This window comes from Lygodium microphyllum, chromosome 29 (assembly GCF_053477565.2).
Source record: "Lygodium microphyllum isolate KBCC chromosome 29, Lygodium_microphyllum_v1.1.10, whole genome shotgun sequence".
NCBI lineage: Eukaryota > Viridiplantae > Streptophyta > Polypodiopsida > Schizaeales > Lygodiaceae > Lygodium > Lygodium microphyllum.
Window position 1 is genome coordinate 107,991,231 of NC_141163.1, and position 24,890 is coordinate 108,016,120.

The 24,890-nt window shown below is 42.2% G+C and overlaps 1 non-coding gene and 1 pseudogene across 1 annotated transcript; one reads left to right on the plus strand and one right to left on the minus strand.

The window, feature by feature from the left end:
• Positions 1-7,582: 7,582 nt before the first annotated feature.
• On the plus strand, positions 7,583-12,570 carry LOC148011000 (protein CLMP1 pseudogene; annotated as a pseudogene).
• A 1,198-nt stretch (positions 12,571-13,768) lies between these two features.
• Positions 13,769-13,873, minus strand: LOC148011001 (U6 spliceosomal RNA). Its single transcript, XR_015689635.1, has one exon. It is a non-coding gene; the product is annotated as a U6 spliceosomal RNA (small nuclear RNA).
• Positions 13,874-24,890: the final 11,017 nt, after the last annotated feature.

Below are 24,890 nucleotides of genomic sequence, written 5' to 3' on the forward strand. Positions count from 1 at the left end.
GCTAAGAGCATGACATTTTCTTGTTGTAAATCAACTCAGATCTGTTGCATAAAATTCTATGATTAGAATTTGGTAGATCTCACATCGCCATTGCATCTGCAGTGTGCCAAAAACCCCAAGTTAGACTCTTAGCTTTCCTAAATCAGGTTCCAGATGCTCGAGATATGAGAAAAAATGGGATTTTTGAGCCAGATTTTGAAATAGGCGCAAAAAAAATGTGAGCTACTACAGTGGGGTCAACTAGTTATCTTAAGGATAAGGGGGCAAATGGGGGCATACAAGGTGCCCAATGAAGCCAAGGAACACATGCAAAGAGCCTATGAGGGCCGGGGAGAGATGGGAGATGAAATCTTACCTCGGGGGGAAGAAGCCATGGCTGGCTTTGAAACTCCAAGATCTAGGTCTCCAAACCAGGTTGAAGTAATGCGGGCCAAGTTCCACGATCAAGCTTTGATGCAAAGCTCTGATACTAGTTGAAGGGGATGCAATGGCAGTGGAGAAGGAGAAGAGGAAGATGCGGGAGAGAAGAGCACACACAATGTAGGTGCTGTCAAGAATGATATGACAGCCTTATTGCACTATCTCATATATATGAATAAAGAATATGGGCAGTCAGTGTACATGGGCAGGCCCAAGGGCCTTTTACCCCAACATAAATATCAAATTGTGTTGATTGTCGAGGTTGAAAGTCTACCCACCGTCTTCTATGTGTTGACTAACACCAAAGGAGTTGGTAATGAAGTACTGTTGGGATGCCCATTAAAAGGACTAACGAAGAGTATAGTTGACCTCAAACTACAATCCATCCACCTAGAGTTACCTAATGTCAAGATCATCACAACTAACAATAAGGGTGCTAGAACTTCAAATGAGAAAGCAACACCACCGATGCCTTTAGCATCTCCCAATTTACCCCTTAAAGAGAGTGATGATACTCTCCTTAATTATCTACTTAAAGCTCAAGTAGATTGTAACAAACTAGTCAATCATGCACTTCAATCCAATATGCCCCATCAAGAGTGGATTCTAAAGCCATCAACTAAAAACAAGCATCTCTACTCACATGCTCGCCACAAGAAAAAAACAACCCCTGACCAAGTAAGGTGGCGACACTGACATCACAAACCTAACCTAGCTAGATGGGTTCCTAAGGCTCTTCTTAGATCCCAAGGTTACTACGCAGGCAACAGTTGGATCTAGTTGCTGAAACTCACACATAACGTTGCTACAATGTCCCCACCAACTAAACTCATGAGCATCCAATCTCCACAACCTCAAAGCCAAGCACCACAACCACTAGTACTACCAAGTGCCACGTCTCAATAGGCCTATAAAAGGAAAGAACCATAGTACCATTAATCGACCCTACAAAAAGCCAAGGCTTTGCCAAACTATGTCAAACAACCTGCAAAGAGTCATAGCTTAGTGCATGCAATTTTTGAACCAAAAAAATTTACTTAGAATTGTTTTTGTAAAAGAGCGTCAGCTATGCAAATTGTAAAGTCCAAAGTGAGGCATAAGCAATAGATGTCAACCAAGCTGAAAATGATTGTGAAAAAGTAAACTATGTATACAAGGTGAGAGAAGGCCAGTCCAAGCTAATATAATAGGAGGGTGAAAAGTGAATGGATAAGCTCATTCTTGCAATGTGCAATCTTGAGAGCTCTCTTCTTACTTCTTGCATTTTTCTTACTATTGAGAGAGGAAGAGAGAGAGAGAGAGAGAGAGAGAGAGAGAGAGAGAGAGAGAGAGAGAGAGAGAGAGAGAGAGAGAGAGAGAGAGAGAGAGTGTGTGTGTGTGTGTGTGTGAGTGATAGAGTGAGGGACTTGTTAGAAAAGCTCTTGCTTCTTCTTCTTCTTCTTAATGGAGCTTCCATAGTGATTGAAGCAAAGGAGGTGGAGCTTACTTGAGGTGCATTGCAAGGATCATGGAGCCATTGATGAGCCTTTCATGGATGACTACAACAAGAAGGTAAATCAGTGAGTTCACTATATTCATTTGAAGAGTTTGCAAGAAGGTAAATTGGCGAGTTCACTACATTCGTTTGAAGAGTTTGCAAAGGTTATGTGAGAGGTAGCCATAGCAACATTGCTAAAATGCTTGAAACGATAAGCATTATGTTAAGTCTAGCATGTGTCGAGTGTGAAAGCTATGACAATCATCATAACCTAAGTATGGGCTTCTTAGGACAAAGAGATTATACAGAACCAAATGCAATAATCTTACTTGTAGTTATGACTTGTAGTGGTTAGCATAATCTAGTCAACTATTAGTTATCTTTAGTACCATCAAATTACCTTTAGTTAGGCACAATCACCTTACTTTTCTTTGCCATTCTATTCTAATCTAATCAAACACTAAGTTTTTGTGCATGCATACGTTAAACTTCCGTTAAGGGCTTGTTCATTCCTAATTCCTATGTTATCAAATTTAGTTCCTAGGATTACTAATTTTGCTCATACTAATGTGCCAACTTGATAAAATCTCATGGTCCTTTTGCCACTTTATTAGCTTAGAACTTAACAATTGTATCCGACCACTTTTAAGTGTGTAGCCTTGACCATTACTACCTATAATTAATTGGCTTGCTATGGCCCACTTGGCCCTAAACTCAAAGGATAATCTTGAGCCTCATATCGAATATTTGTCCTTCTAGAGCAAAGTTCTTTCCTATTCTTGTTTTGTCCAATCACCCTCAATCATTAGAAATGGTGTGTTCCTCTAAATTGGAAATGAGAGTTCTAGCCTCATTGCATAGTTTGGGATCACTTGATTGGGAATCTTGAAAAAGGAGTATATGGGATAACTCGCAAGAGATGAGAAGGATGCATGACTATTGAGGGGATGGGAATGGGTTCCTTCCATGACCTCAGTATAGGTGCTACCAAAAAGAGAGAAGGAACATATATAAAATACAATGGCATCCTTCAAGTCCCCTCCAAGTACCATATAATGCATAAATGAAGCATTCATACAGATGCAAACAAGGTGAGCTTGCCTAATGAGGTGATGAGAATAACAACCAAGACATGCTCATAATACCTACAGTAGAAGTTCATTTTCTTTAGTTCTCACTAACCAATGGGCTAGTTGCTTTGCAAATAATTGGTATATCTTCTCCTCATCATTTGACTCTTGCAATGTATATTCATTATCTGGCTTTATTTGTATGATTTTTTCAAGGTTCTTGTAAACTACTAAGTTTGCTTACAAAATGGAACTTCCCATTTTCATTATTGCATGCTATAGTTAATCCATGCATTTGAGATTTATGAGTTTCCTAAACTCATGAGTGTTCATTGATGCCTACTATAAATCCCTTTTGTTGTACTAAAATTTGCTTTGTTATAAATTCTTTTGTCATAGATTGTGAACATATGTGTGCATATTGCAAACAAAACACACACACACACACACACACACACACACACACACACACACACACACACACACACACACACACACACACACACACACACACACACACACACACACACACACACACACACACACACACACACACACACACACACACACACACACACACACACAATGTGTATGTATGTGTGTGTGTGTGCGTGCACATGCACATGCACATATGTAATGTAGAAGTTTACAAGGACTTGGAATCTTGATGGCGTTGCCATTGTATTTTATCAGCCATGACTAATTGCTTAGGACCAAGCAATTGAAAAGGATTGATTCCCATAACTTTTTTTATATCAATAAAAAATCATGACACATGTGACTAGGTCATGCACATACATATGCATCTATGTGCATGCTTGCATGTGTACACATGCACAAATGCATATGCACATGTGTGCTCAAAGCATATATGCAATATGTGTGTACATAAACATACATAGATATTTCTATATTTACAACACGTTTGTCTACTTATACCAAAGCTAAAAGTTGAAAAATCACAAAACTCTAAATATATGTAGGGACATGATTAGATAAAAATATAACCTCAAGTTATCAAAGGAATTGTGCTAGTATTATTGAAGGATTTAGGAAGTATTCATGCTTAAACATCTTCACAAATCTATAGTTTGAGCATTCCAACGTCATATCCATTGCTTTGACCAAACCATAAATACACATAGGAAAATGCCATTTTGCTTTGTTGTTTTCAAGACGAATTAAATTACAATTGCATGGCATGTTAAATAAATTAAAAAAAATATGCATGCGTAGCAAATGCTGATAAGCAAACACATGCATTTTAGAGAATTTAAATTCAATAATCAAGCATTTGATGTTGACAAGTAGCCAAGAACTTCTCCAGCTAAGTCATTAGATTGTTATTTGTTAAAAGCTCATTCATGTTAGGCATCGAATTTCAAGAAAAGAATGAGATTTTCCTTAAAAACCCATGAGCTCTACATTCTTACGTCGGTTGCAATAGTGATCATTGGCTCTTATTGATTAATAGATATTGTAATCACTAACCCATAGTTTAATGTTCTTAGCATTACAACCTTTGATGATGCTTTTGGAGATCACACTCCTATGAACAAACGTGTTTATTGTGCTTGTGAACTTGGATACTTTATTCATGGCGTAACTCTTTAGAAACAAAATTGAATTCTTCTAGAAGCAAGTATTGTTTACACTAAAATTAGCCTTGTTCCTAAACTTGCTCAAAGGATTCAAGCTTACACTTTCATACTTGAGATTGGTGACCAAGTTGAAATTCTAGAGTTCGCATTGCTCATGTGCCAATATTTCATTCACTTGATCATGTCTCATTACATTTGAATTCCATCCCTAGGAAGTAAGTGGGATTCACTAAATAGCAATTAGTGAAAGTGCGATTAAATTATTGGACTCGAAAGGTGTGGATGAAATTTATACAAAGTTTACTTGTAGGAAGAGTTGATCATTTTTTGAGCATACAAATCTCCAAAAGCCTAGGTAAAGAGATGCACCCTCACTCAAAATTAAGGAAATTGTAGGTCATATAGACAAAATCATCAGTTCAAAGCATGCACCCTTGATATTCTTAGATTGTTAAACTTAGTCACCTTTATGTTTAAGCAATAGTTGTCTAATTATCTTTATGTGAAGAGACAGTGCAACTAGTGTTTTATTATCATTTTTATGCTAAGTGTGATAATCATGCATGCATTTCCTATAAGCTTTTATATTCGATTGATATATAATGTTATATTGTGGCTAACATATATATGAACCCAATAAATGAATGTGAGAATAACAAAGGGAGTTACAACTCTATTTATGTCACTAAGCTTATAATCATCACTTAGCATTCAACCTCTTTTAAACCATGCCACTTTGTGGGGAATGGGTCCCCCAAAAAATTTAAGGTAACCAAAAAGGAAAGCTAAATCAAATTCAAGTTTCTAAGATAGACTATGATGCATGTGCAAATTGTGAAAGTGGTTTTGGGCTCAAGCTTTGAGGAGGTCACAACTACATGTTTTCATAATTTAATTATTCAAGCACTACTTTACTTTTTGTTTTTCAACGAAAATTAATGGTCTTAGAGTTAAGTAGCTATTGGTACACCACAATAAAATAGTTCTACTTCTCTAAAGTTTGGGTAAGAGAGAATACCCTTGCCAATTACATGTGGTTGTAGACAATGTCTTGTAAGGAATTGTGTTTGGCTTTGCCTGTGTGTGTGTGCGCTAGAACAAAGTAGAGACAATATTGAGCAATAACCATACTGAATCAAGCCATTGAAAGCCTCAACAATTCACCATAGGTTTGCTAGACAAAAGATTACTTGAACGATACTATAAATTATAATGGGGTGTGTGTGTGTGCATGCATGCATGCATCCACATGTGTACGTGCAAGCACATGGGTGTGCATGTATGTTTGTGTATGTGAATGCATGAGTGCTACATAATACAACCACCATATATCCAATTTTCACATGAAATTGCTAGTGCAATGGATCTTGTGCTTTCAATGTATATCCCTTTGCTTCATCCTTCAAGGTTTCCTTAATTTATGAGGTTGTGTTGGAAGACCCATGACTTAAACAACAATGATATCATGATAGTAGAATTGCTAATGATCACATAGTCCTCAACAATTGGAGAGTGGTTGTGGCCCCCTTCTTTGCTATGATTGTCTCAACTTTGATCTAAAGCCACAAATACATTTTTTGCAGCTTTAGCTTTGTACACTTTGCTCATTTGCATAGAATGGCAAGGACAGCTCTGTATTCTTGCTTTTCACCATGTGTTTCATTGCTTACCACGATTGGATGAGTAAATTTGTTGTCGTAAATGGTGTAGAGCTTGAGTTATTCTATGATACCCATGGTCTTGAGATGGTTGATGTTTTCTACCATCCAATAATCATCCCTTCTTCTTGATCATTTGAATTTAGCCATTCAATGGCTAGCATTCCGTGTAAGGGTGAGCTATTCTAATGCTTTAGGTGCATTCTTGGATTATTTCAAGTTAATTAAAGTCCATTAAGACATGTTACTTATTTCAACCTTTCATTTTCATATTATTTTTCACAAATTGGTTATTGCTATTCCTTTCTATTTTTTCTATTTTCTTGTGTGCGTGTGCGTGTGCGTGTGCATGTGCATGCGCGCGCGCGTGTGTGTGTGTTCTTACTACCAATACTCTAGTGTGCCCCTATATACCTCAATACAACAATGCTATGATTTATAAGATGTATCAAGTTTGCACCTACCTATTCTTAATGGTAATACACAAGTGCACTCGTATACACCCTTGTTTATAACAAGTAACAAAAGTGTGCCAATGATATTGCAACATTTGAACTTAGATCCACAAATTGAAGATACAATGTGCCTTGAATAGGGCACTCCTTCAAAGTCCAATCAAGTCATTTTGGAAGCGAACCATTATAGGTCCCTATTAGTTCCCAAGGAGTGTGACTCTTTCCGGGGCCATATACAAGTTTTGACAACTTGTAACTATTTCTGAAAACTTGCACATGAAGAAAGAATTCTACTACCCATAAAAAAGTTGCGGATCCAACAATCCATGTAAAGCCAAAACAAGTCCCTCGAGTCTCAACCCCATCGATTGCATTTCTATCACTTGCTTTTGTTATTGCTGATGTGAATGAAGAAATCTAATCATTAGAAATACAAATATTCCACCACCAATCAAGATTGCCGCCCAATTGCAATGGATGGAAAGCTCCAAATTCCAATGATCCAATGGGAGGGGGGAAGAGAGGCTAGTATTGAGTGTTCCGAGCTTTAGTGTCTTGTATATGTCTTGTTGTTATGTGGTGTGTGGTGATGGCTTGAGCCTTGGGAATGATATATATCTATATGTACTATAGTCCAACATATGATATAAATTAAATATATGGATGGCTTGCCCATACATATGTAATGTACAGTCAAATGTAATGGTGAATTGTCGTTGGTGATTGAAGGATTGTAAAAACCGGAACAAATTAACGACTAAAGATAAAGGGCTAGATTGTCGTGGGAGATCAAAAGACTTGGAAGCGAAATGAGGAAAGGGCAAAGGGGGGGGGGGGGGGGGGGGGGGTGGCGGGGCGGCGGGGAATCAAAAGGCTGCGACCCCTCTGGACTTCATTTTCTTGAAAGCCTGGACAAGGCGAGGTTGCTGCTTCTCTCTCTTTTGCGCGCGTGCTCTCTCTCTCTCTCTCTCTCGTTCGCCCTCCATATCTACCCTCCCCTTCCCATCGCACAGTCCTCCCCCGGTCGCCATTGAACCTCACCCAACCCCCGCCCCCCAAAATTCCACGTCTTAATTTAGGCACCAGGAGCTTCTCCTCCCCCATCAGCCTCCCGCCCTTGATCCCCCTCACCACCCTCCCCTCGCATGGTTTTGTCCCTCCATGGCTCGATCCCGAAACGGCAAGCGTCGTCCCCTCCATGCACCCGCCGGACCTCTCCCTACCCCTCATGAGCGCTTCCAAGGCGACTCCAATGGCTTCCGATCACCGTCAGCTGACATCGCTGGCCCCGGCAGCCACTCCAATGGCTTGCGATCGTCAGCTGATGCTACCGGTCCCGTCATCGGCCGGCAAGGTGACAGCCATCTCTACAAGGCTGATGCTAACGGCACTGGTGGTGGCCGGCAGGCCGATGGCCATCTCTACAAGGCTGATGCTAACGGTGCCGGCGCTGGCGGGGGCCGGCAGGCTGACGGCCATCCCTACAACGGAAACGGCATCAGATTGGGAGAAGACGGAAACTACGGCAATGGATTCCGATCGGTGAAGGAGGAAGGGAGCTTCCTCCGTGTCAGAGAGGATCGTATCAGTAGCTTGCGATCCGAGGAGGCGGCCAGCAATGTCCAGCGATCCAATGGTCCAAGGTCCAGGGAAGACACGGCCAGCAATGTCCAGCAACGATCCAATGGTTCAAGGTTGAGGGAAGAATCTAACGGCCATCGTCTGAAGGAAGATAGTATTCATGGTCTGCTTCCCAATGGTCCAAGGCTGAGGGAAGAATCTAATGGCCATCGACTGAAGGAAGGTAGTATTCATGGTCTGCCTCCCAAGGAGCATCTTAGTCATGGATTGCGATCAAAAGAATCAGGCAATGGTCTGCGAAGCAAGGACGAAGGCATTGGCAGGCGCACAATCGAGGACAACAGCGGCCTTGCTCGCATCCGGGATGAGGGCAAGGAGAGAAGATTATCCAAGGAGGATGGTAATGGAGTGCGGATGAAAGAGGAAGGCAGTGACAGGCTATTCAGGTTGAAAGATGGCACCAAAGTTTTGCCGTTGAATGAGGAAATGAGGAATTTGCAATTAAATGAGGAAAGCCGTCAGCCTCCTGAGGGCAGAGGTGGCCTCCGATCTGAGGGAAGCAGGGATCGGAGATTCAACAGGCAAGATGTCCACAACAGGCCATTAAAGGATGCAACAGTGCAATGTGACTGGCGATCAGAGACCAAGGATAGCCATAGTAGGCGCATCATTGTCGATGAAAATGGTGGATCAGGGGTTAATAGAGTCAATCTCTCTGCTTCGATGGCAAACTCAAAGGAGGAAGTCAATCCCCAAGTCCAAAGAAAGGACCAGCCAGGTGCTTTGGAGAAACATGCCGAGCAAGACCTTAACATGGTGAAAGCCAAAGAGCTCAAGGAAGAGGGCAACCGTCAATTTCAAAGGAAAGACTATGCTGCAGCCATGGAGCTTTACAAGCAGGCCCTGAACCTTACCCCACATGACCACCCTGATCGGGCTGTTTACCACAGTAATCGTGCTGCATGCCTCATGCAGATGCAGCCTGTCCAATACGAGGCTGCAATTTATGAGTGTAGTCTTGCTTTAGAGGTCTATCCTGGCTTCAGCAGAGCCCTGCTGCGCCGCGCTAGAGCTTTTGAAGCTCTTGGAAAGCTGGAGCTCGCCCTTGAGGATGTTGAAATGCTTCTCCAAGTAGATGGTACCCATCCCGATGCCCTGGACCTCTTCAAGCGGCTGCGCTTCTCGCTTGGCATACTTGAAGAGGCACAGCAAGAAATCCAAGGTAGAACTGCTGCAGGAACGGGTGCTTCATATTATGCTAGAAGTTATAGTATGGGACCATCTGTTGTAAGCACCCCACTGCATCATCTCGGTAGATCACATTCAAGCATTCAGGCCAGTGATGCAATGCAGTCTTTCAGTAAACATGCAATGCCAGATGACCGCCTGAATGGGGATAATGCCATTGTTTCTGATGCACCACCACCACCATGCCCTGTCTATGGTTCACCTGCACAGATGAGCAAGTCTTCCAGTTTGCAGGTGCCAGAATCACCAATCATAGAGGAAGGGGAAGAGCAAGAAGCTGCACCTCCTGTCGAGGAGCTCAATCCAGCATCTGTAGAGCCTACCAAGGAGCAGCAAAATGCCAAGACCTTGAAAGAAGAAACCAGCAATGCAGCCTTGCAGATGAGACAAGTGAAACTGATCTACCATGATGACATTCGATTAGCTGAAATGCCTGTGAATAGTAAGTTCCCTGAACTAAGAAAGCTGGTGAGACAGAAATTTCCTTCCTCCAAGGCCGTCTTAATTAAGTACAGAGATATGGAGGGAGATCTTGTGACCATAACAAGCACTTCTGAGCTCAGGCTTGCAGAAGTGGCAGCTGGCCTCGGGGCTGCAAAGAAAACATCTGAGTTGACAGAAGGATTAGAGAGTGTTCTTTCAATAACTGAGCAGTGCAAGGCTGCTATTGGATTGTCTGTTTCTCCTGTTTTGCATCCATTGAGGCTTCATGTGGTTGAAGTGCCTCCAGAGCAAGAGCCGGTCCCCAAGGGAGAAGATGCATTGACAGATGTTAATGCTGATGAGGTGAACTTGTCCTCACAAGATTCTTCTGGGTCAAATGACGAGGGTGGAGGAAAAGCAGGTGAAGCTCAGAGAGACATGGACAAATGGCTTGTAGATTTTGCTCAGCTTGTTCATACTCATCTGGGAATTGATCCAAGTGCAGCTGCAAGTCTACATGATCTAGGAATGGAGCTGTGCTCGGAAGCTTTGGAGGAGGCTGTTAGCTGTGAGGAGGCAGAACCACTTTTTGCACAGGCAGCTAGTAAGTTTCAGGAGATGGCAGCTCGTGCATTCTTCAATTGGGGTAACATTTACATGTGTGCAGCTAGGAAGCAAACACCACATGATGAAGCTGATGCTGAATTAGAATTCTGGTATAGACTGCAAGCGGCCTTTGATTGGGCTCAATCTCAGTTTGCTTTGGCTGAAGAGATGTTTGATAAAGCACTGCAGGTAAAACCAGACTTCTATGAAGGGATTCTTGCCTTAGGACAGAAGGACTTTGAAAATGCAAAGTTGCATTGGTCTCTAGCTGTAGCCAGACAAGTGGATCTGACTACTTGGGATTTGTCTAAGACAATGGACCTTTTTCGGAGTGCTGAAGAAAAGGTTGAAAAAGCAGTAGCTATATTGGAGAAAGTGCAACAATCTGGTATCTCCAAGTCATCCTTTGTTTCTGAAAAGAATGGAAAGAAAGATTCTTCATCAGGCAGTGAAGGTGGTTCCACTGACGCTGACATACGGAAACAAGTTGAGGTTACAAGATCCCAAATGTATCTTTTCTGGGGGAATATCCTTTATGAACATTCACAGGTAGAATTCAGGCTGGGTTTGTTGTCATGGAACCAGCTCTTGGATGCAGCAGTGCAGAAGTTTGAAGTTGCTGGGGTGTCTCCTTCAGAGATAATGACAGCACTAGAGAAGCATCTATCTAGCTCTTCCACATTTCTAGATGTTAGAGCCGCTATTGGACAGCAAGAGCTCAATACTGGATCTGGTTTGGCAGTGGAATGCCAAGAAAATGCCGTGATTCCTGATGGTATTTCAACTGTAAGCAATGTGAACGAAGTAAACGTTGATACTACCTCATAAGCAGCATTGTGAGACAGAGTGCCTTCACATAAAAGGTTTTATTGGTTGCAAATATTGCTGGAAAGCGGCAGATTACAGACACACCCTGCATCCTACATAGTACAAGTAGAGTTTGTTCATGCACATAAATTGCTTAAAGATGTTGATATAATCCTTGCTAAAGCAGCTTTTTTTGGCATTCCTGCCAAGCGTTTGGATAGTTGGCTATCCAATATCTGCTTACAGAGTTAATATCAACCATATCCAGGTCTCTCGACATTCTTCATGTATAGAGGGCTATCGAACCATTGAGAGTTACAGTGGCAAAGACACAGTTCAACTATTAAACACAGCTTTGCGCTCTGCCAAAGCACACTGAGCCATAGATGGCTTGTGAGTCAATCAGGTGGAATTGCATAATGCAGGTTGCATCAATGCCTTCACAGGGTGAGCTGCATGTGTTTTTAACAGCTCACCCTTCCTTTGTCATGTAGGATAGATACACAACACACATTCACTTCAGATTACGATTCATTGTGTTCGACACTGTCACAACACGTTCATCATTCATCAAAAATATTCCCAGGCATATGCTGGGAGCACATCACTGGCACACATATACATATCTGTATTCGTTTAAGCTGCACGTTGGCTGCTTGTCTAATAAGAAAGAAAATCAAGGATCATCATGCTTTTGTATCAATGACTTATTGCCTACAGTCTCTCAAGAGAACAAAATGATGCAGGTGTATATGTGATGGCTTTTTTCTTCCCTGAATGATTAGGCTTTTGAAAATTATTGCCACATCCATACTTGGCGGACTGATACGTTGTTAAACTCGAACGTCTTGGTACATCCATCCCATTTTCAATTCTGAATTCTGGAAAATAATAGGCAGGACATTTTGAAATACTCTTGTCTTTGGACAAGAGGACCTTCTTATCCAACAACGCTCAAAGGTACCAGACATGTGGTGCTTTCATCTCGTTGAACGGTGCGGACGTCAGAAGCAAACAGTAAAACAAGGCGTGCCGATCTCTGGCTCGCGGGCTTTGGAGGGAAAGGAGCTAGGTCTTATTCAAGCCAACTGTCTCAACGCCGAGGGTTTCACTGCACAAAATTACGACATTATTTGATCACACATCATCTGTATCTATATCTATATCTATACTCTCTTTCCGATTGTAGGATCTACAAAGGCAAAAACCAAACCCGACATAGAGGCTTCCAAGCCTACATGGCAAGCACTACACAAATCCCAAACCTTTTTATATATTTTTACGCAATTTTTACTTTGTTTTTCTCTACTTTTTAATGAAATCGTTTGTGTGTGTGTGTGCGTGTCTCTCTCTCTCTATTGCCACTCCCATGTCCATTAAGCCACCTACTAGGCATCGCTTTAAATGTATGCCTAAGATATGTGTCTTTATTGTATCCTCTCTCTCTCTCTCTCTCTCTCTCTCTCACTCTCTCGCGCGCGCGCGCGCGCGTGTGTGTGTGTGTGTGTGTGTGTGTGTGTGTGTGGTGGGCAGCATGGGGTTGCGATGCAAGGAGAGCATGTGGGTGGCATAATGAGCAGCACAATAGTAGGGTGCTTGGTTAAGGTGAGCATAGAGAGAGAGAGAGAGAGAGAGAGAGAGAGAGAGAGAGAGAGAAGGGTCATGTAGCCACGATTGCTACGACAAAAGGGAAGGCAACCAAAGTGGGAGGGTGTACAAATGGCCAAGTCAATGAAATGACAAGCGACTATAACAATGGCGAGTGGAGCTAGTCAATGAATGACATGTGGCGAATGGTTGGGTTTTGCCATTGGTGGTTGCTCTCTCTCTCTCAAGATGTGTGCAATAGCTGGTGAGGTAGCAACAAATAGGTGTGGGCCAACAAAAGTGGGTGTGGGCATAGTCCAGTGAGTAGGTGTCACGCAATAGTGGCCACATTCAAAGTCGATGGAAATGGTGCGGAAGCAAGTGTAGGCACATTAGTGAGTGGGCATTGGTCAACAACATGCGTGCAAAGTCAATGAAAACAAGCAGGTGCTAGGCAAGAATCTAGCGGAGGCAAGAGTGAAAGAAGTCAATGTCCAACAAGATGAGCAGTTGACTAGAGCAAGCTCACAAAGTTGGATGATAGCAAAGTGAGCATGGTGGGTGGCAAGCTGGAAGGGTGGGTGGTGGGAAATGGCACATTGATTCATACAGAAAGGTTACGTTTGAATGTATTAACAATAATTTGATAATAACAATCTATATTATCTTTTATTGTAGGATCCACCAAGGCAAAAACCAAACTTGACATAAAGGCTTCCAAGCCTACATGGCATGCACTATACAAATCCCAAACCTTTTTATATATATTTATCCCTTGGTCTTTGTCTTTCTCTAATTTTAATGGATTCATTTGTGTGTGTGTGTGTGTGCTTGAAAAATTTTGAATCATTCCTCGATTTGTGCATGTCATCCTTGTATAGGGGCCATGATAATCTTCTATGTATCTTTACTATTTAATATGATGTCTCATGAGAGAGAGAGAGAGAGAGAGAGAGAGAGAGAGAGAGAGAGAGTGCGTGCGTGCGTGCGTGTGTGTGTGTGTGTAGGGTAGCGGGTAGCATGGGGTTGCAGTGCATGGACAACATGTGGGCAACATAGTGAGCACTACAATGGTAGGGTACATAGTTGAGGCAACCATCAAACACACAGTTGAGATGAATGAAGAAGGTGGCATAGTGGCACGAGGGTAGATAGAGAGAGAGAGGGGGGGGGGGGGGGGGTGATCATGTAGCCATGGCTACTATGGCAAAAGGGAAGGCAATTGAAGTGGAAGGGCAGATAGATGGCTAAGTGAACAAAATGACAAGCGGGTATGACAATAGCGGGTGGAGCTAATAGAAGAATGACATGTAGTGAATGGCTAGGGGATATCATTGATACTCTCTCTCTCTCTCTATATATATATATATATATGCATGCATGCATGCATGCATGCATGTACACACACACACACACACACACCTATATTATCCATAGTATTCTGAGACTTTTGTCATGCAATAATTTTTCTTTGAAAATTAGAAGATATCGTAAAACACACACACACCTGCACACACACACATGTATGTATGTATATATGTATGTATGTACACATACACACATGTGCATACACAATAGGTGGTGGGGTAGCAACAAGTGTGGGCTAGGTGGAAGCAGGTGTGGCACAATCTAGTGAGTGGGCATTGGGCACATGCAAAGTTGACAAAAACATGTGGAAGAGGGTGTGGGCACAATTGAGTGAGTGGGCATCTAGCAACAATGGGCACATGCAAAGGCAAGGAAACGGGCAGGCATTAGATAGTAGTCCAATGGAGGCAACATTAAGAGAAGGCAATGTCTAGTTGTACATGCAGTTGAGTGGAGCATGTTGGCAAAGTTGGATGACAACGGAGCATGCATGGTGGGTGGTAGGTCGTGTAGGATGGATGGGTGGGTGCTAGACGACACACGGATTAAGAAAGAAATGTTACATTTAATGAATTAACAATAATTCAATAATAACAATCTATATTATCACTTATAGAATCTACCAAGGCAAAAGCCAAACTTGACATAAACGCTTCCAAGCTTGCATGGCAAGCATTGCACAAATCCCAAACCTTTTTAATATAGTTTTATCATTTTTTGTTTTTCCTTTAATTTTAATGGATTCATCTCTCTCTCTCTCTCTTCACTTGCATGTGCACTCCACCACCGATGGGACATTGCTTTAATATCTCTCTCTTCATTTGCATGTGTATTGAGCCACCTATGCCTCATTACTTTAATTGAATGCCTAAGCGATACACGTCCCGCCCCCCCCCCCCCCCCCCCCCCCCCCCTTATTTCTCTCTCAATAAAGCTATCTCTAGGTGCCTCTCTCATTAGAGCTTCTATCTATATGCTTTTGTGTGTGTGTTTGGGGGGGTGGGTGGGGAGGGGCAATGGCTACCATGGGATTGTGGTGCAAGCAAAGTATGTGGGTAGCATAGTGGGCGGTGCAATAATAGGGTATGTGGTTGAGGCAAGCACTGGACACATGGTTGAGGTGAATGAACAGGGTAGTGAAATGATGTGTGTGTGTGCGCGTGAGAGAGAGAGAGAGAGAGAGAGAGAGAGAGAGAGAGAGAGAGAGAGAGAGAGAGAGAGAGTGTGTGTGTGTGTGTGTGTAAGATCTAGAGAGAGAGAGAGAGAGAGAGAGTGTGTGTGTGTGTAAGATCTCTCTCTCTCTCTCTCTCTCTCTCTCTCTCTCAAAATAGAGCTATCTATAGGTACCTCTCTCATTAGAGGTTTGAGATATATACATCTCCCTATACATACATACATACATACATACATGTGTGTATGTGTATGCGTGTGTGATAGTAGGTTGTGCAGGATGGATGGGTGGGTGCTAGATGATACATGGATTAAGGAAGAAATGTTACATTTAATGAATTAACAATAATTCAATAATAACAATCCATATCATCACTGATTATAGAATCTACTGAGGCAAAAATCAAACTTGATATATATGCTTCCAAGCTTGCATGGTAAGCATTGCACAAATCCCAAACCTTTTTAATATAGTTTTATCCTTTTTTGTTTTTTCTTTAATTTTAATGGATTCATCTCCCTCTCTCTCTTCACACTCCACCACCGATGGGGCATTGCTTTAATATCTCTCTCTTCATTTGCATGCGCATTGAGCCACCTATGCCGCTTACTTTAATTGAATGCCTAAGATATACGTGTCTTTATCCCCTCCCCCCCTCTCTCTCTCTCTCAATAAAGATATCTCTAGGTGCCTCTCTCATAAGAGCTTCTATCTATATCCTTTTGTGTGTGTGGGGGGGGGGGGGGGGGGGGCAATGGCCACCATGGGGTTGTGGTGCAAGCGAAGTATGTGGGTAGCATAGTGAGCAGTGCAATAGTAGGGTATGTGGTTGAGGCAAGCACTGGACACATGGTTGAGGTGAATGAACAGGGTAGTCCAATGATGGGAGGGTAGAGAGAGAGAGAGAAAAAAGAGAGCTCTCTCTCTCTCTCTCTCAAAATAGAGCTATCTATAGGTACCTCTCTCATTAGAGGTCTGAGATATATACATCTCCCTATACATACATACATACATACATACATACATACATACATACATACATACATACATGTGTGTGTGTGTGTGTGTGTGTGTGTGTGTGTGATACTAGGTCATGCCAGCATGGATGGGTAGGTGCTAAACGACACATGGATTTAGCAAGAAATGTTACATTTAATGAATTAACAATAATTCAATAATAACAATCCATATTATCACTGATTATAGAATCTATTGAGGCAAAAACCAAACTTGACATCAACGCTTCCAAGCTTGCATGGTAAGCATTGCACAAATCCCAAACCTTTTTAATATAGTTTTATCCTCTTTTGTTTTTTCTTTAATTTTAATGGATTCATCCCCCCTCTCTCTTCACTTGCATGTGCACTCCACCACCAATGGGGCATTGCTTTAATATCTCTATCTTCATTTGCATGTGCATTGAGCCAACTATGTCGCATCACTTTGATTGAATGCCTAAGATATACAAGTCTTTATGAAAACCACCCCCCCCCCCTCTCAATAAAGATATCTCTAGGTGCCTCTCTCATTAGAGCTTCTATCTATATGCTTTTGTGTGTGTGTCGGGGGGGGGGGGGGGGGCAATGGTCACCATGGGGTTGTGGTGCAAGCGAAGTATGTGGGTAGCATAGTGAGCGATGCAATAGTAGGCTATGTGGTTGAGGCAAGCATTGGACACATGGTTGAGGTGAATGAACAGGGTAGTGCAATGATGAGAGAGAGAGAGAGAGAGAGAGAGAGAGAGAGAGAGAGAGAGAGAGAGAGAGAGAGAGAGAGAGAGAGAGAGAGAGAGAGAGAGAGAGAGAGAGAGAGAGAGAGAGAGAGAGATTCTCTCTCTCTCTCTCTCTCTCTCTCAAAATAGAGTTATCTATAGGTACCTCTCTCATTAGAGGTCTGCGATATATACATCTCCCTATGTATGTATGTATGTATACATATATGTATATATATACGTATGTATGCGAGCGCGCGCGCGCGCACACACACACACACACAATTTGGTGATTTCCAAAGCCAATACCTAAACTTCACATTGCATACATGGTAGCAATATGATTTTTCTAAAAATCATTTAAAAATCTATTTTACCTACTTTGCATGCTCCTTTCCAAAAGTGAGCTGAGCACTGCATTGACTCTCTCTCTCTCTCTCTCTCTCTCTCTCTCTCTCTCTTCCTTTCTTCATTATCTCTCTCTCTCCTCTTCCTTTCTTCCTTTGAGTATTGGTTTTAGAGACTTCCATGTGCAAATTTCTTAATGCCTATTCTTTTGCATATATGTGTAGGTAAATTAATCCCTTCTTTCCCTAACATTGATTTCTACAAACGACATCATTGGCACAAAAGCACAATCACATGTGCGATTGTTGCTAGTTAAGATTAGGATATGTGGTATACCTGTTAGGAAATTGTTGGGGCTAAAGGCGCCTCTGCCTAGCTACCCATGTATTACTACACTGACAGTACCTGCCATAGCACATTGTAGGTGGCGGGTGCTCATCACTGTTACTTTATTCTTTATTCTTTTAGTGACATTTTGAATAAAGGAAGGCCCGATCACACATTGTGATTGTTGGAGTTCCCATTTGGTCTCTCTCTCTTTCTTGCTCTTGCTCTCCCACCATAGCTCTTCCAAGCAAGCTTCGATCCTTCTCACCTTTCAACTGGTATCAGAGCATGGATTCATGACTATTCGAGCTTGGTTCGTGGAGTCTTCAGCTTCTTGTTGATTATCTACACTCATTGGGTCTCCTTCCTGGCAACCATAGCTGACTCTCTTGAGCTCCGATCACTCCTCGGCTTCTCGAGCACCTTCCTGGCCCCTTTGGGCACCCTCAAGGCATTCCAACAAAGGTAATCATTCACTTGCTTTAGGGTTTCATTTGTTGTTCACAGGTACAATAGGGTTTGCAAGATCAAGGGCAGCCATAGCCCCCACCATTGGAGCTTGTTCTCACGACATCGTTGAAGCCTTTCAAGGCCAGCTTGGGCTTGTACTAGGCCTTCATTGGCTCAAGATCAAGCCCTCTTTCATTTCTTTTAGCCTCAGCAGGAGTAGCAGAACCCATCAACAAATCAACATGATTTTCACTTGTTTCCTGTTGCCCCTGGACAACTCCCCTTCTCTTGTTGATGATCAAGCTTGGTCTTTTGGGCATTGTGGCACTGCTTGCATTGATCTCTGGCATGTTTTGAGCCTTGTAAAGGCTTTGGGGCATTGATATTCAGCTCTAGTTTGACTGTGTATATAGCAGACCTGCTGTTTATGTTTGTCACAGATCTCTACATGAAGATTGGAGCTCATTTACACTTCACTCAGTGCCTGTATACTAGGCCATGGATGCCTATTGGTTGGTGGATGTAATGCTAGTGTTTTGCCATGCCTTTGGACTGATTTTTGGGCTAAAAAATCTCAGTTTTGAAGAATAAATCACTATTGTACAATAGTGGGCTGAAGTCTATTACTTCATGTTTGCCTACCCTCTTGGAATCGAGACATGCTTTGGAGATGTACTTTGATATTTTGATCATCGGGGATCGACTTTGAGCTTGATATTGCTTCAAATCATTGGTTGAGCTTGAGCTTACTTCGCATAGCATTTGGATCTCCATCTTTCATGTACTTATGGCATGTACTTTGCTTATGTCTGACCAGTCTTGACATGCTTGGCCTATGCCACCACTACATGCTCGTTACCTTGTCTGGAGTTGGATGCTGAGCTTTGCCTTGGCTTGATAGCCCGGAGTGTACTTTGGCTATTTCTTGGCTTGCCAAAGTTATAGTTTGAATGTACTTGATGTCTATGGATGCTATGTACAGATGCTACATGGCCTATATGCTCATCAGGTCTTATTGATGCTTGATCTTGGATCTTCTGGCACTAATGCTCTCATATGCCCTTGTTGAGCTTCTTTGCTTGATACTTATGGACTTTGTGCCAATGGGAGCCTCTTTGGATGCTTGACATACATTGAGCAAGCAGTTCATGCTACTTGAGCATTTGGATACTTGAGATTGGGATCTTCACTTGGATGTTGCATGATTGATAAGCAGTGGTCCTCACAGATGTACTTGGGCTGATTTGGGCTTTGCACTTCTTGAGCATACACCTACTTGTGTCAGGTCTTTGCAAGTGTTGTGTACACTTTGCCCTTGATGGGACCTAAAATGGGCCGGCACTGGCTATAGCACTAGTCGGACCTCATGCTCATGCCACACAAACACCCTCATGGCCTCGCGGACCAGGAGCGTCAATCTAATGCTAAAGGACAAACTGCCCTAAAGCTTAATTCATGCGTTTAGAGTTTATAGTCCAACGTTTCCCTTAAACTCCTCAAAGGGAGAACCCTTACACATTGGCAATGCCACGATCACACACATATGGAGGTAACCTCACGGTAGAAACACAGCAGCCCCACTGTAGCTCTCCTACATCGCATGGATTGGCCCTTTGATGCGCTGCTCAACATATAACACATTCGCACACAAACTCCTCTCTTTTATATTTCTCGTATTTCCAGGAGATATACCATGCTTCCTCACTTAACAGTCCCTTAGGAAACCGACCCTCTATCCTACGGCAAGGGATAACCTCACACTCTCAAACGTGGGTCAAAGTCCTAAGAAAACAATTGCTGTGGAGTCCAGGAGACTTTTCTTCGATACCATGAACCATGCATAGTGCATGATGTGAATGGTTTAGTGCACAAACAAAAGAAAATCAGCATTGTGAATCGTGCGAAACCAATCTTTTCATGATTTCCATACTAACGTTTATGTATTGAAACGAGGAGAGACATCGAGCCTTACGCTCATGCTGCCTTTTCCTTTATTTTAAAACAACGTCCTATAGCCATGATGCAGCACATAAATCAGATTTAAAATCAACTTTGACGCTCAAACTCCCCTCTCATCCTACTGTTTAATGTTTTGCATTCGTTGATAGGTGTAAGAGTGGTTTTATGTGTATTTCTTTATAGAGAAAGCGATAAATACGCACAGAAATATAGAAATGACGGTAAACCGAGGCTAACCTCATGCTCTAACTTCATTATACCTTGCACAAACAGCTATGTAATTTTCTGGAATTTTCATTTTATCGTTTTCTAAAATTTTCCCATTTAAAATCTATTTTTCACCATTTTTTGGTATTTTTTCTCTATTTTTCTTTAATAAATAATGACTGAAAATGAAAGTTGATTGTGGGATGTGGCCCTTAGGTTCATTGACAGCAAAAATTGAGATTTAGTTGGTGTGACATATCATATTTCTCATTTATATAGTAAAACCCCCAATTTTACCCTTAAAACGCGTGTTTTTATGTATTTTGACACTAATTCTGGCCATGTAGCCTTATATTTTCTAATTTCCAGGTTGCAAACAATTGAAAATCTTGGCAAACAATATCGTAATGAACTTTCATCCCATATGAACAAGGTTTCATAAAGCAAATAGCATAAAAAGATCATTTTTCTTTATAAAAATAGCATTACCGCTTATTTTCAGGTCTCGATTTTACAGTCTTGATTATGGGACTAATTTCTAGCATGCCTTTAATGCTCAGCATCTTCAAGAATATCACTCTTCATGTCTTCATCCATCCGAAAGCAATCCTGTCTCATCCGGATAAGCTTTCCTCCACCATTCTTCATTGTCTTCTTCCACACAAGAATAGCCCCTTAAGGGAGAGAGAGGGAGGAGAGAGAAAGACTAAAATCAGAAATCTTCATCCAGGCCATCATTGCACGAGCGAGAGGCGGCGATATGATTAGCAAGTAGAGGGGAATCAAGCCCCATGATCATTTGGGGGGGTTGTTTGCAGGCAGCATGATGGATCATCCACACATTGAGCGCATTTTTCAGCGCCGCCTGATGGTGCCTCCTCCATGCCACTATTTGATGCATCTCTTGCTTCCACACTTTCATGTGACATTTAAAATTTGGGCTCCCAAAGGTCACTAGCCCATTTTGCCTAAATTTTGTCCACCCCTTCGCATCTTGACCGTTTCCTTAGCCATTTCTCCGTCTGGGCTCCGAATCGAGATCTGAAAAATCTTGGGTGCCTGACTTAACATCCCGCATTGGCTGGCAACTCCTCACAACCCGCACGGAAGTCAGAAAAATTATCAAAAATATACAAGTGTCGCTCGGGCGCTTTTTAAGAGTCGTATTTCACTTGGTGCTTAAAATCGTCCTAGCTGGAGCCGCCGCCTTCGACGTTGAATATTTTTCTGCAAAATTCTATATTTTTCCACAATTTTTAGGCCCGTTTTTCACCCTAAAATCTAGCTTTCATTGGCGACCACAAGATAGGGTCACAGCCCGTCGAATCCCATGATAAATGTGCACAAAACAACCAAAGGAAGCATCAAGCTGATACAAAATAAATACACACTAAAACACAGCACAATGCTCACCCTTCCCCCCTGATAAAACCAATGCATGACATCCACAAGGAGTAGGCCTAGCATAATTTGATAGAAGTTCTGAAGCTAGTCACTAACCGACTGCTCCAACACAGCCAAACTAAAAATAACTATCAAAGAGGTTGCCCTAAGTGGTGGCCTGAACTACCTACCTAACTAAGGACAACACAACCAGGAGCTTCTACTAGGCGAGGACTCCTATAGCTTGATCAAGAAGTATTTTCTTTCAGCACATTTCTTCTTTTAGGGTTTGTATTTTTCCATACTCGGGCACGTAAAAAGGAGGGAGCTGAGCGTAGTGACCCAAGGAGAGTAGGGCATCGGCCTCAGGTCCTGTCTTGGTACCCAAGAACCTACCAAGCCCTCGCAAGGCGACACTTAATCCTTTTCTAACGCTCACTTTTATTTTCGCTCCAACCTTCCTTATTTTCTTCTTTTCCAGCAAGACGCCACCCTTAGGAAGACAAGGCATCGGTTCCGGGTCTGACTCGTCCCCAGGAACCTACCAGGCCTTCGCAAGGCGATGATTAACTGCATATAAATTTTCCTTTCTTTTCTTTTTTATTTTTATAGGGGGTTAGAATCCCTTTTTACACACCTCTGTATATATTAATCGCCTTTAAGATATTCAGGGTTTCTTATCATCATCATGATTTTTCCTTCGGCAAGCTTCTCTAACTGCCTCACAACTAACAAGAACTCCTAGAACGGCTGCCTAGCAGGCTAGTAGAATAGGGTCACTAGGACCACCTTATGAAATAGGTCTTTTGATGCCTGACAATGTCTTTACAGGAGGCAACGACTACTTAGACCTCCCTTAAACATACTGAACCTAAACCTGGGACATTATGCCTTGGTTGCCGGTCCCCAATAAGAAAAGAAAAATCCCCAACAAGTACACAGACACATATAGCATAAAACACAGTACTCATAAAGGAGAGATATCACCTGGATAGGGCCACGAGAAGCTTTCCGCAACAAAAGGCTCCTTCCAAGCTCTTCTTCTGGACCTGTCTAGCACAGAACTAAAACAAGAAACTATTAACTGTACCTGCACTAAACAGAAAACTGGCCCTCTTGGCCTAATGAAATAAAGCACGTCACTGCAAAATTGGATCAGTCTTCTTAGCCTAATGAAATAAAACATTCAAAACCTCGCAAAATGGGCCCTCTTAGCCTAACGAGATCAAACAGAATAGCACCTACACATCCCTCCCTGAAAGAGTACAGATATACAATAATAGGCTCCTTTCCAAGGAGGAAAACCACAGGGCTCCAGCCCTAAACTAAATGCATAAGGTTATGACCCATCCCCCCTGCATATATAGTAAGAGACGTACGCATAACATGTCGTCTAATCAACCTATGGGTCCAGGATAATAACGGTAGATCGGTCTCGGCTACTCTTTACATCACCCATATCAACCATCGTCTGCCATATATTGCATGCTCTGATAACATTCCCTACAAGTGACCAGGTCCTGTTTCATCATTGATAACAATATCAAAACTAGCACCACAATTGAAGAACAGGTCTTCCTCATAAGCAAGATTTGCCAAAGAATCCGCAAACTAATTCCAGTAACGTGGAATCAGCTAAAAAGACACTCTCTCAAACTCCTTAAGTAGGGTCACCGCAGTTCGATGATACATACAGAGAATGGGATTCTGCACTGTGTACATCCCATCTAGCTGATTCAGGATCAACTGGGAATCCCCTTTTACTAACACTTGCCGAATACCACCTTGCTTGGCAATATGCAGTCCCATAATCAAGGCTTTATCCTCCGCCATATTGTTAGTGAATCCTACCCCGAGATAAGCAGCTAATTTCATCGTAACTTTACGTCGCGGATCTCGGATTACTACTCCAACACTCCCTTTTTTATTAGGGCCCTTGGATGCTTCGTCAAAATATAATGTATACGTCCACAATGGGTTTACACAACCGGCCATCACGAACCCCTCTACTCGTAGTTATGATAATCAAAGGTTAGCATATTGAGAGGATGAACTGACGGCTCCATCCCACCTTCTTCATTGAACTCAACAGGGATACTCATCAATAGTCGTAAGCAGTGATGGCAAAAGACTTTGATCTCCCATACAAAGGTTCCGTCTTCTTGCTCAATCACTTTGTATCCTTTGCTCTACCAGATAAGTTTCCCTTGATGGTATCTCTGCTCCAGATATGGGTGCTCCAAATAAGGGATTAATCGCCCCATCAACCGGCTTTAAAGCTCTTTCGTAGGTCTCAAATCATCCCCATCATGGACCTGCAATACATTTTCTTTGTATTAGCATACTTAGAAATAATAAGGTTTAGTCTTATTAAGATTAACCTTATTTTTAAACTCTACTCCTTGTAGATCAGCTAATAGAGCCTTAGACCTATTTTTCCCTATCTTGACAATCTTGTAGGGGCCATCCCATTTAGGTTCCAGGTTCCCTAGAAACAACTCCCTACGCGCATCGTAATATATGACCAATTGCCATTTTTGAAAGGTATACTTCTTCACTCTAAGGTCATGCAACTGCTTCATCCGACGTTTAGCTACCTCCTGGTGTAATAAGCTCTGCATTTTCAGCTCATCCAGGTGGGCTATGGTCGTGAAACGTTCAAAGAGGGAAACCTCATCTCCCAAAGAGTGGTTAATTGCAAATAGTATGGTTGGCAACTCAATCTCGAGGGGTAACACACACTCTTCCCCATAAACCAATTTAAATGGAGTATGGCCGGTAGCTCGCTTGAACGTTGTATTATACGCCCATACTGCCACATACAACTTCCTGTCCCAATCTCGTTTCTTCTCAGAGACTATTTTAGACAAGATTCCCACAAGTTGCGTATTAGTACTTTCGACTTGCCCATTTGCTTGCGGATTATAGGGGGTCGTTTTATTGTGCTTGATTTGCCAAGCTTCAGTCAAGCTTTTGATCACTTTATTCAAAAAATGGGTTCCACGGTTCGACACTAATTCTTTCGCAGTGGAC